At 50.1% G+C, this 11,106-nt stretch overlaps 1 pseudogene; it reads right to left on the bottom strand.

Moving 5' to 3' along the window:
- On the bottom strand, positions 1-3,322 carry LOC116409454 (annotated as a pseudogene).
- Positions 3,323-11,106: the final 7,784 nt, after the last annotated feature.

Raw genomic sequence — 11,106 nt, 5'->3', positions numbered from 1 at the left:
TGGAAAAATAAAAAAAATCTTTAAAAAAAAAAAAGTAAAATCTTTAAAGGAGAAAGCGGCCGAGCGCTCAGTACATGTCCCTGTAGATTTCCTGCAGCAGCGGGTGCAGCGCCGCGTCCGTCTCCGTCTTCTTGATGGTCTGTACCAGCTGCGCGTGCTCCGTCACCAACTGGCCGCAGGTCGGCCATCTTCTGCAGCAGCTTCGGGAAGAGGAAGCCGTCGTCAGGGTGATTCGATTGGAGGTGGAGTTTCAGGACGTGGACGATGCTCTCCTGCATCTTCTCTATGCTGGGAACGTTCACCAATCCCGGGCGGTCTGGGGGGCGGGGTTAGGGAACAAGAGTTATGGATTCCACAAACTGATGCCCTTAACAGTAAGGAACCCCCTTCCTATGCTGATAGTGAGATCCCCTTTCCTCCCCCACACCCTAATGAATCACTCATTCCCCTCTCTGGGTAGGGAACCCCATAACCTGACTGCCCTTACAGTAAGGAACCCCTTCCTACTGGCTGATGGTGAGATCCCCTTTCCTCCCCACCCCTAATGAATCACTCATTCCCCCTCTCCTGGGTAGGGAACCCATAAACCTGACTGCCCTTACAGTAAGGAACCCCTTCCTATGCTGATGGTGAGATCCCTTTCCCCCCCACCCCCAATGTATCACTCATTCCCCCTCTCTGGGTAGGGAACCCCATAACCTGACTGCCCTTACAGTAAGGAACCCCTTCCTATGCTGATGGTGAGATCCCCTTTCCTCCCACCCCCCAATGTATCACTCATTCCGCCTCTCTGGGTAGGGAACCCATAACCTGACTGCCCTTACAGTAAGGAACCCCTTCCTATGCTGATGTGAGATCCCCTTTCCTCCCCACCCCCAATGTATCACTCATTCCCCCTCTCTGGGTAGGGAACCCCATAACCTGACTGCCCTTACAGTAAGGAACCCCTTCCTATGCTGATGGTGAGATCCCCTTTCCTCCCCACCCCCAATGTATCACTCATTCCCCCTCTCTGGGTAGGGGAACCCCATAACCTGACTGCCCTTACAGTAAGGAACCCCTTCCTATGCTGATGGTGAGATCCCCTTTCCTCCCCACCCCCAATGTATCACTCATTCCCCCTCTCTGGGTAGGGAATCCCATAACCTGACTGCCCTTACAGTAAGGAACCCCTTCGTATGCTGATAGTGAGATCCTCTTTCCTCCCCACCCCCAATGTATCACTCATTCCCCCTCTCTGGGTAGGGAACCCCATAACCTGACTGCCCTTACAGTAAGGAACCCCTCCCTATGCTGATGGTGAGATCTCCTTTCCTCCCCACCCCAATGTATCACTCATTCCCCCTCTCTTGGTAGGGAATCCCATAACCTGACTGCCCTTACAGTAAGGAACCCCTCCCTATGCTGATGGTGAGATCCCCCTTTCCCCCCCACCCCCAATGTATCACTCATTCCCCTCTCTTGGTAGGGAACCCATAACCTGACTGCCCTTACAGTAAGGAACCCCTCCCCTATGCTGATGGTGAGATCCCCTTTCCCTCCCCACACCCAATGTATCACTCATTCCCCCTCTCTTGGTAGGGGAACCCCATAACCTGACTGCCCCTTACAGTAAGGAACCCCTTCCTATGCTGATAGTGAGATCCCCCTTTTCCCCCACCCCAATGTATCACTCATTCCCCCTCTCTTGGTAGGGAATCCCATAACCTGACTGCCCTTACAGTAAGGAACCCCTCCCTATGCTGATGGTTGAGATCCCCTTTCCCCCCACCCCCAATGTATCACTCATTCCCCCTCTCTTGGTAGGGAACCCCATAACCTGACTGCCCTTACAGTAAGGAACCCCTTCCTATGCTGATGGTGACATCCCCTTTCACCCCCACCCCAATGTATCACTCATTCCCCCTCTCTGGGTAGGGAATCCCATACCCTGACTGCCCTTACAGTAAGGAACCCCCTTCCTATGCTGATGGTGAGATCCCCTTTCCTCCCCACCCCCAATGTATTACTCATTCCCCCTCTCTGGGTAGGGAATCCCATAACCTGACTGCCCTTACAGTAAGGAGCCCCTTCCTATGCTGATGGTGAGATCTCCTTTCCACCCCACCCCCAATGTATCACTCATTCCCCCCTCTCTTGGTAGGGAACCCCATAACCTGACTGCCCTTACAGTAAGGAACCCCTTCCTATGCTGATGGTGAGATCCCCTTTCCTCCCCACCCCCAATGTATCACTCATTCCCCCTCTCTTGCGTAGGGAACCCCATAACCTGACTGCCCTTACAGTAAGGAACCCCTTCCTATGCTGGATGGTGAGATCCCCTTTCCTCCCCACCCCCCAATGTATCACTCATTCCACCTCTTTTGGTAGGGAACCCATAACCTGACTGCCCTTACAGTAAGGAACCCCTTCCTATTGCTGATGGTGATATCCCCTTTCCCCCCCACCCCCCAATGTATCACTCATTCCCCCTCTCTTGGTAGGGAACCCATAACCTGACTGCCCTTACAGTAAGGAACCCCTTCCCTATGCTGATGGTGAGAATCCCCTTTCCCCCCCACCCCCAATGTATCACTCATTTCCCCCTCTCTGGGTTAGGGAACCCCATAACCTGACTGCCCTTACAGTAAGGAACCCCTTCCTATGCTGATGGTGAGATCCCCTTTCCCCCCCCACCCCCAATGTATCACTCATTCCCCCTCTCTGGGTAGGGGAACCCCATAACCTGACTGCCCTTACAGTAAGGAACCCCTTCCTATGCGATGGTGAGATCTCCTTTCCTCCCCACCCCCAATGAATCACTCATTAAACCCTTCACTTACCTCCACAAGCAAATGAGCGCCAGCTACAAACAGAGACAGGGTCGCTGTCGTCCAGCTCCAAGGCATTGAACTTCATGGCAAACTCAAACTTGGGCTCCATCATGTCCCCGATGGGCTTCCTCAGGCTCTTCAGGAATTTCCCCGCGTGATGAAACCGTTGCCGTAGGCCACCAACATCCCATCTTGTTCATGACGGACGCAACATGGCGAACATGGCCTCGTAGACCCCGTACTTTAACAAAGTCACTTGATCGTTGAGGTCCAGCTCGGTGAAGCCGGGGATGGATTTGGCGAACTCCGTCAGTTCCGTTACCGTCTCTACCGACGTGCACTGGCAGCAATGGAAGATCCGCACCTCCGCCTCCTTGTTCTGGATGCCGTTGGCCACCAGTTTGGCCACTAAACGTCTTCTCGGCCATGCACAGCGTCTCCATGTCGTGTATAACAAACGGCTGCGGACAAACTCTATGGTCAGAACCGATTCTCCCCAGTGACCCATATTAGCCCCAATAGCACAAGGGCTGATGGGAAAACTGCCCAATAGATGAGTATAGCATGTTACAGAATGGCCTATTCCCAGCAAACTTTTCAATTGGTCTTCATTGTTTATTCTCGACCCTAGCAACCAGTTTGCTGAAGAGCTGCAAATAGTAAAAAATGAAGACCAACTGCAAACTGTCTCAGAATAGCACTCTCTACATCGTCCTAAAAGTTAATCTGAAGGAACAACCACCCTTTAAAATAAAAATTCCTACTAAAAAAAATGTTCAAGTACTGCTAAAAATCAACATACAAAAACACAACAAAAGCGAATACACGCATAAACAAATAAAATCACAAAAACACACTAAAAAAATAAATATAGAAAAGAATATCTAACCAACCCACTCGCCTCTGGCGACCCCTCTCACCTTCACCGCCACACCTCCCAAGCTCACAAACACCAGCAACCAGCGCCCCTAGAAGCCACAAAAAACGCCCCCCACCCCCTCGCTCACTACCTCCAGCTGATCCTAGCACCCATACACCACTCACCCATCGATCCTCACCTCCGCTCCACTCAGTCGACTACGCCACCACCACTCTCACACACCTCCACGCACGGCACAGCCCCCTCTTCACTCTGACCACACCACACCCCCCCCTCCCCTCTGCTCACGCACTCGGCAACCGCCACCCACCCCTTCCCCGCCTCGCACGGCACCCTCTAAACCGAAAATTCTGGTCTATTAGCCCGGTCACGAAAGCATGACTCCTGGCTTCACATGTTCAGTTGAAGTCTTACAGGAATACGCGTCGATAACAATGAAAGCACGCCCAAAGAGAGAGAAAACACGAAGGTCGCATAACACCCCAAAAACATTGGTGGTCCTTCGAGAATGTCAATGAAGAACGCTACAACACAACGTCAATAGGACACTTAACAGCACAACACAAAATATCAAGTTTACACAAACTTTTCTCACCACGAAACATACCCGAGAAAAATACCATCAACCAGCAAATCAGACACACACCGCTCACCCCCCGCGAACGCACCCCGAGAACCCCCCCCCCCCCCTGCATCCAACCGCCCCCCACCCCCCCCCCCCCCGCCAGCCCCCCCTACGCACTCGCCCTCCCGCCCCCAGCCCGCCCGCCACCCTCCTCACCCCTTCACCTCCTACCACCCCCCCCCCCGCCACCCACCGCTCCCCCCGCCCTGCCACCATCCCCCCCGCCGGACACAGCCACCCACGCACGCACCCGCGCACGCCCACGCGCACCCCCCCCCCCCCACCCCCCCCCCCCCCCCCACCCCCCCCCAACGTCACCCCAGAAGCCACTCCCCCCGAGCCTCCCCGCTCAACGCGCCCCCCCACCCCCCGACTACACCCCACCATCACAAGCCGGCCACCGGATCCCTGACTCTCTCACCTTCCCCACCCCAACCGCGGCCCCGCACGCTATCCCTGCCCCACCCCACCCCCTCGCCCCACCAGGGACCCACACCACGGACCGCCAGCCCCAGGCCCGCCACCCTCCCCCCCGCCAACTATACACGCCAAGCGAACACCCTCCCAACACAGCGAGGCCCCCCACCGCCCCTCCTCCCCCCCTTGACCTACGCTCCCGCTACCAGCTACCCCCTCCCCCCCCCCCCCCCCCCACCCCCACCCCCACCCCCCCCCCCCCCCCCCCCCCCCCCCCCTCACCCCGCCCCCGCGCCCCATCTCGCCCACATCTCCACCCCCCTCCTACCCCCCGCGGGCACCCCCGGCTCCCCCTCACCCCACTCGCGAACCCAACACCCCCCCCACCAACCCCCACCCCGACACCCACGCACCCACCCAACCCCCCCACCTCCCCACACGACACATCTAGAACCCTCCCCTCGCCCTCGCTCCCATACCTGCCCCCCGCCCCACGACTCGCATCTCCCCCCTTCACCCCACGCCGCACCCCGCCCTCCTCCTCCCGCGCCCCCCTCCACCACACGCCAGACGCCCACGCCCCCCCCCACACCCGCAGCCCCAGCGCCAACTCCCAACCCCCCACTGCCACACTCCACCTACGCCTCCCCTCCCTCACACCTCCCTCCACAGTCACTCGAGCCCCACCCCTCTCGCATCCTCCATGCTCTCACCACCACGCCCCCGCGCCGCCACGCTTCCTCCGCCTCGCACCCACCATCCCGACACAACCAGCACGCACCCACCCACCACGCACCACCACCACGTCACAGCCACGACTCAACGCACTCCTCTACAGCCGCTCACCCACTCAACCCCTGGCCGCGCCACCCACCCCTCCCACGCCACCCCCCCCCCCTTCACCCCATTCCAACACACGGCCCTGCCACGCGGTATTCACCCCTTGTCTCGGACCCCCATGCAGAGACAACCCAGAGCACCGCAAACCCCGCCCACCCCAGCGCACGACCAGGCCACACACACCCCCCCACCCCCACCCCCACCCCACCGCCTACAACGAGCACCACTCCACCTCACCCTCACCTAGCTAACCCTCGGGCCTAAAGTACTGGGCGGCCACGCACCCTGCCATTCCCACCCACCATACCCCACGCGCCGACCACAGCCTATTACCCCAGACCTCATCAATAAGACCAATCGGAGCGCTCAAAAGAGAGAAGACCAACAGAGAAAACAAAGAAAACAAGGAAAGTAAGAAAAACGAAAGAAATACAAAAAAAAAAACTCACTCTAATACACAACTACGAAAAAGAGTAAAAAAAAAAATATAAACAATAGAAAAAGAAGAAGACAGAATCTGAAAATTCAAACAAAAAAAAATAACAACCAACAAGACGAAAGACAAAAAGAAAAACAGGAAATCCAAAAAAAGGTTCACTTAGAAACAAAAAAAAAAAAAATGCACCACAGGAGGAAAAAACAGAGAGAGCATCCTCAGGAGCAGGAGAGTACAGAGATACCCCAGCCAGCCTCGGTACACTGGCGATGAAACTTACTGGGCAAGCGCGCGCCCGCATTCGGATCATACCTAACCCCAGGCGGGCGGTTCCTGCCGACGATGGGAAGAGAGCAGCTCAGGAAGCAAGAAGTAAAACTGAGAAAAAAATCAAAAAGACTAATGGTAAGACGCTGGGTAAGATAAAAGTGGGGGACGATTGGATTCAAGCCAAAAATTAAACAAAGAAAAAAACAGAGCTGGCCCGCTCCCTTGCACCCATGGGCAAAGATGGAGCAGTCCCAAGCGAGCCGAAGTAACAGAGGAATCAGGCTCTGACCTAGAAAAGAGTAAAAAATAAGATAAACTCGAAGAGAAGAGGAGGGAATATGAGAGAAATACACATTAACCAAAGAGAAGGAAAAAAAAACAGGATTTACAAATGCTAGAAACAATGAGAAAGAAAGACAGCCAAAAGCAGAGCAAAGGACAATATACTAAAGAAAGATCCAATCAGAAGCTACAAAGAAAAAAATTAAAATAAAAAAAAACAAAGAAAAATGCTGAACTAAGAGTAATGTATAGCGAAGAAGAAAGATTGAAGTCACACATTACCCAGGAGACAGGTTACCCTGCATAACAGACATAGGAGGAATAAAGAAGTGAGCAGCCCAGCGACAGGAAAAAGTTACAAAAAGAAGAATACAGAGCTCGAAAAATTGTATCCTGATGAGTAAAAAGTGACTGAGGGACGAGATTAGAATATCACATATATACCCAGAGGAGAAAGTTGCCCCTGACCTGACCATGGGAAAAGAAAGACAGGACAAAGGAAGCAAGGTAAAGAAGAGAAATCAAGAGACTCTGTTAACCTGAAGTAAAAGATCTGAATGGATTTAAGAGATGGATTAACATTACCCACGGGACGAAAGCAAGTTCTGACCGAACCATAGGAAAGAGCAAGAGACACAGCTCCCAAAGGAGACAGAATACCAGAGAAATACAAGAAGCATCTGTACCTGAAGAGTAAAGTATAACATGTCGGAGAAACGGGAATTGGGATTCACTTACCAAAGAGGGAGGAAACCTCAACCGTTGTGCGAACATTCCACGACATTAAGAGCAACTTTTCGAAAAACAAAAAAAAATAAAGTCCCAATATTTAGGACGACATACTGTATGCCACGGTTTGTCATTACTTTACATCGTATACTAACTCAAGTGCAACATAGCGACTACCACAGCAGTCGATACGCCAGTTTAACGCGAAATCGATTCCTCCAGGAATAGAAGCCCTGCCAGGAAGAGGGAGGGACAGCTCAGAAGTGGAGAGATAATACACAATATAAAGACAAGGAGTAAGTCTAGACCGTCGCACAAAAAGAAAAGAGCAAAGAGAGATGCAGTGAAAAAGAATAAGAAACACGACCAATTATACCCAAGCATGAAAACGAAAAAATTATCTTAGCCGACTGGACAACCACAAGTAGCAATACCCAGAATGCAATGAGAAGCCCACCCTGCAAGAAAAATCTGTAACAGGTACTTCAGCCAGAACGCCCCCTAATCCACTCAATACAAAATTAAGCAGGGCGATGCATAACCATTGCGCCGATGAAATAAGATGAAAGAATAGAGGCGGCAGATAAGAGAGAAGCCACTGGGAAATAAAATAAAAAAAAAAAAAAAAAAAAAAAGGAAAAGACACACACCACACTAAATTATGGGAACATTAGAACCAGACTCAAAGAATAATTACAAGAGGAGAAAGATTGAGACATAAGAAGTTATAGTCCGTACCGTGCACCAACCTCAAAGCAAAAAGGACGGAGTGAAACCCCAATAGTGGAACCCGGGAGGGCCTTGATACTCACGCACACTACGGCACTACAAGAGAAAGGTCAAGCGACTTGCAAGACACAGTCTTTACAACTGCGCCCCCCGATCAGCCTGCGCAGGAAAAGATGAAACGCGACCCGGACTCGACTCGGGCGAAAGGGTCGTGCCAATGACAAAACATCTCAGCATCTTTAGAGGCGTTCCCCTTAATAACTTTTCCTATTTTAATTAGAATGTTCTCTATAGTTATTGAATTATTTGCCTTCCAATGGGTCCACGGACCGCCTGCAGCCCAAACGCCTAGTTGCTGTGAGGCTACTAGTTTTATTGTTATTTGTTACTATTTTTATTCCTTATCTTTTTATTCAGCCCCCTCCCCTATTCATTATTCCTTGTCCCTCTCTCATACACTCCTGGTTGCTTAAGGTCAATTTGGACCCTAGCAACCAAACCTATGCTCTGGAGCTCCAGGTTTGTTATTGTTACTTTTATTCCTTACTTCTATCAGCCCCTCCCCTATTTCATTTCCTCGCTCTCTCATCCAAAACCCCTCCCTGGTTGCTTAAGGTAACGTTGGGACACTTAGCCAACTAAAAACCTACTTGCTTCTGTGAAGGCTCCAGTCTTTATCTGTTATCAGTACTTTTTATTCCTTATCTTTCTATTCAGTCCCTCCCATTCATTATACCAGTCTCTCATCCAATACCACTCACCTGGTTGCTAACAGTAATTTGGACCCTAGCAACCCAAAAACTTATCACTCTCGTGAGGCTCCAGTTTTTATTGATATTGTTCACTTTGTTTTCCTTATCTTGTTTTATCCAGCCCTTCCCTAATACATATATTACTTAGTCTCTCTCTCAACACACATCCACTAGAAGTCGCTAAAGGTATATGCAATACCTAGAAAACCACAGTAACTGCATAAACAAATAAGTGATAATAATTAAAATAAAAACTAAATCCACTCTGAAAATAATAAGGCGAAACAGAATATTACTCTCATATGACCCAAAAAAAAATAGACTGACAAATCCTATTTAAACTGACCGGCCTGATTAAATAGACCCAAATGATGGCATTTCCAGGATAGAAACAGCGGAGCGACAGCCGTTAAACTGAGCAACTGCAACTGGAATTTCTGGATGGAACCAATGGACATGACGATTACTCCTAACAAAACTTACATGGGAATCCATGAAAAAAAAAAAAAATAAACTATAACATAAACATAGAGCAACCACCAGAAATGTATGCGCTCTTCTCATGTAACTGCCCATCAGGATCAATGATCTGTCAACTTTCCCATTCCTGCCTTACCGTAAGGCTGCTGACGGACCCATTCGACCGCCGGACTGTTTCCCAAAGAATCTGATACTCGGTAGGTGCACCAAAAAAGCCGGCGGAGCCATCGCTCCCGTTGTCTCAGTGATATCCTGAATGTCCCGATGTCGGCGAGGAACTCTCCCGATAATCGGGCCTCTCTAGGTCAGTCCTCGTCCAAAAGGGGTCAAATTGCACAACTCGCTGTTGTGTGTTCTACATGAGGCGGAATAGCAGAGTTCTGGCCCAATACCATCAACCTAAAGGGAAAGTGACAGAAACCATGCGTATGTTATTCTGGGTATTGGCCAGAGCATTTCTTCTCTGTAATATTGGTATTTATACATATGGGGTAGGGGTCATAGTGTTTCTCCTTAGACAGTACAGTTAGGGTTACAGCTTATGTGTGCCAGAACATTCCTTCTCTGTATATTTGTATCGTATACATATGGGTAGGGTCCATTAGTTTTTCCCTTAGACAGCTACCGTATGGGTACAAGCTTATTTGTGGCCAGACATTCCTTCTCTGTATATTGATTTATTACATATGGGTAGGGGGTGCCATAGTGTTCCCTAGACAGTACAGTATGGGGGATACGGCTATTGTTCAGTGCCCAGAACATTCCTTCTTCTGTATATTTGTATTTATACATATGGGTTAGGGAGTGACCATTATGTTCCCTTTAGACAGTACAGGATGGGTACAAGTCTTATTGTGTGCCAGAAACATTCCCTTCTCTGCGTATATTGTGATTGTATAATATGGGTAGAGGGTGCCATAGTGTTTCCCTTAGACAGTAAGATGGGAGTACAGCTTTATTGGGTGCCCAGAACATTCCCTCTCTGTTATTGTATTTATACATATGATGGTAGGAGTCTCCATTAGTGTTTCCCTTCTTAGACAGATACTAGTATGGGTGGATACAGGCTTATGTGTGCCCAGAACATTCCCTCTCTGATATATTTGTATTATCATATCATATGGCTAGGGGTCCATAGTGTTTCCCTTAACAGTACAGTATGGGGTAACAGCTTATTGATGTGCTCCAGAACATCCTTCTCTGGTATATTTTGATTTATACATATGGTAGGGGTGCCATAGTGTTTCCCCTTACACGGTCAGTATGTGGTACAGCTCTATGGCCCAGAACATTCTTCTCTGATAATCTTGTATTTATACATATGGTAAGGGGTGGCCATGTCGTTTCCTTAGACAGTACATATGGGGTACAGCTTATTGGTTGCCCAGACATTCCTTCTCTGATATATTCTGTACTTTAACATATGAGGGTGGATGGTCCTTAGTGTTTCCCTTAGACAGTTACAGTATGGGGGTAAGTCTTATTGGGTGCCCAAAACATTCTTCTCTGTATAATTGTATTTATACATATGGTAGGAAGAGTGCCATAGTGTGCCCTTAGACAGTTTTTACCATGTATGGGGGTTAGGTACAGCTTATGTGTGCCCAGAACATCTCCGTCTCTGTTACTATTTGTATTTATACATATTGGTAGGAGAGGTGCCATAGTGTTTCCCTTAGTACAGTTACAGTGACTGGGGGTACAGCTTATTGTGTGTGCCCAGACATTCCCTCTGTATATCTTGTATTTATACATATGGGTGGGGAGGTGCCATAGTGTTTCCATTAGAAAACAGTACAGTATGGGGTACAGCTATTGTCTGTGCCCGAACATCCCTCTCTGTCATATTGTAT

The sequence above is a fragment of the Xenopus tropicalis genome, chromosome 3 (genome assembly GCF_000004195.4).
Source record: "Xenopus tropicalis strain Nigerian chromosome 3, UCB_Xtro_10.0, whole genome shotgun sequence".
NCBI lineage: Eukaryota > Metazoa > Chordata > Amphibia > Anura > Pipidae > Xenopus > Xenopus tropicalis.
This window is presented reverse-complemented; position numbering and strand designations above follow the sequence as displayed.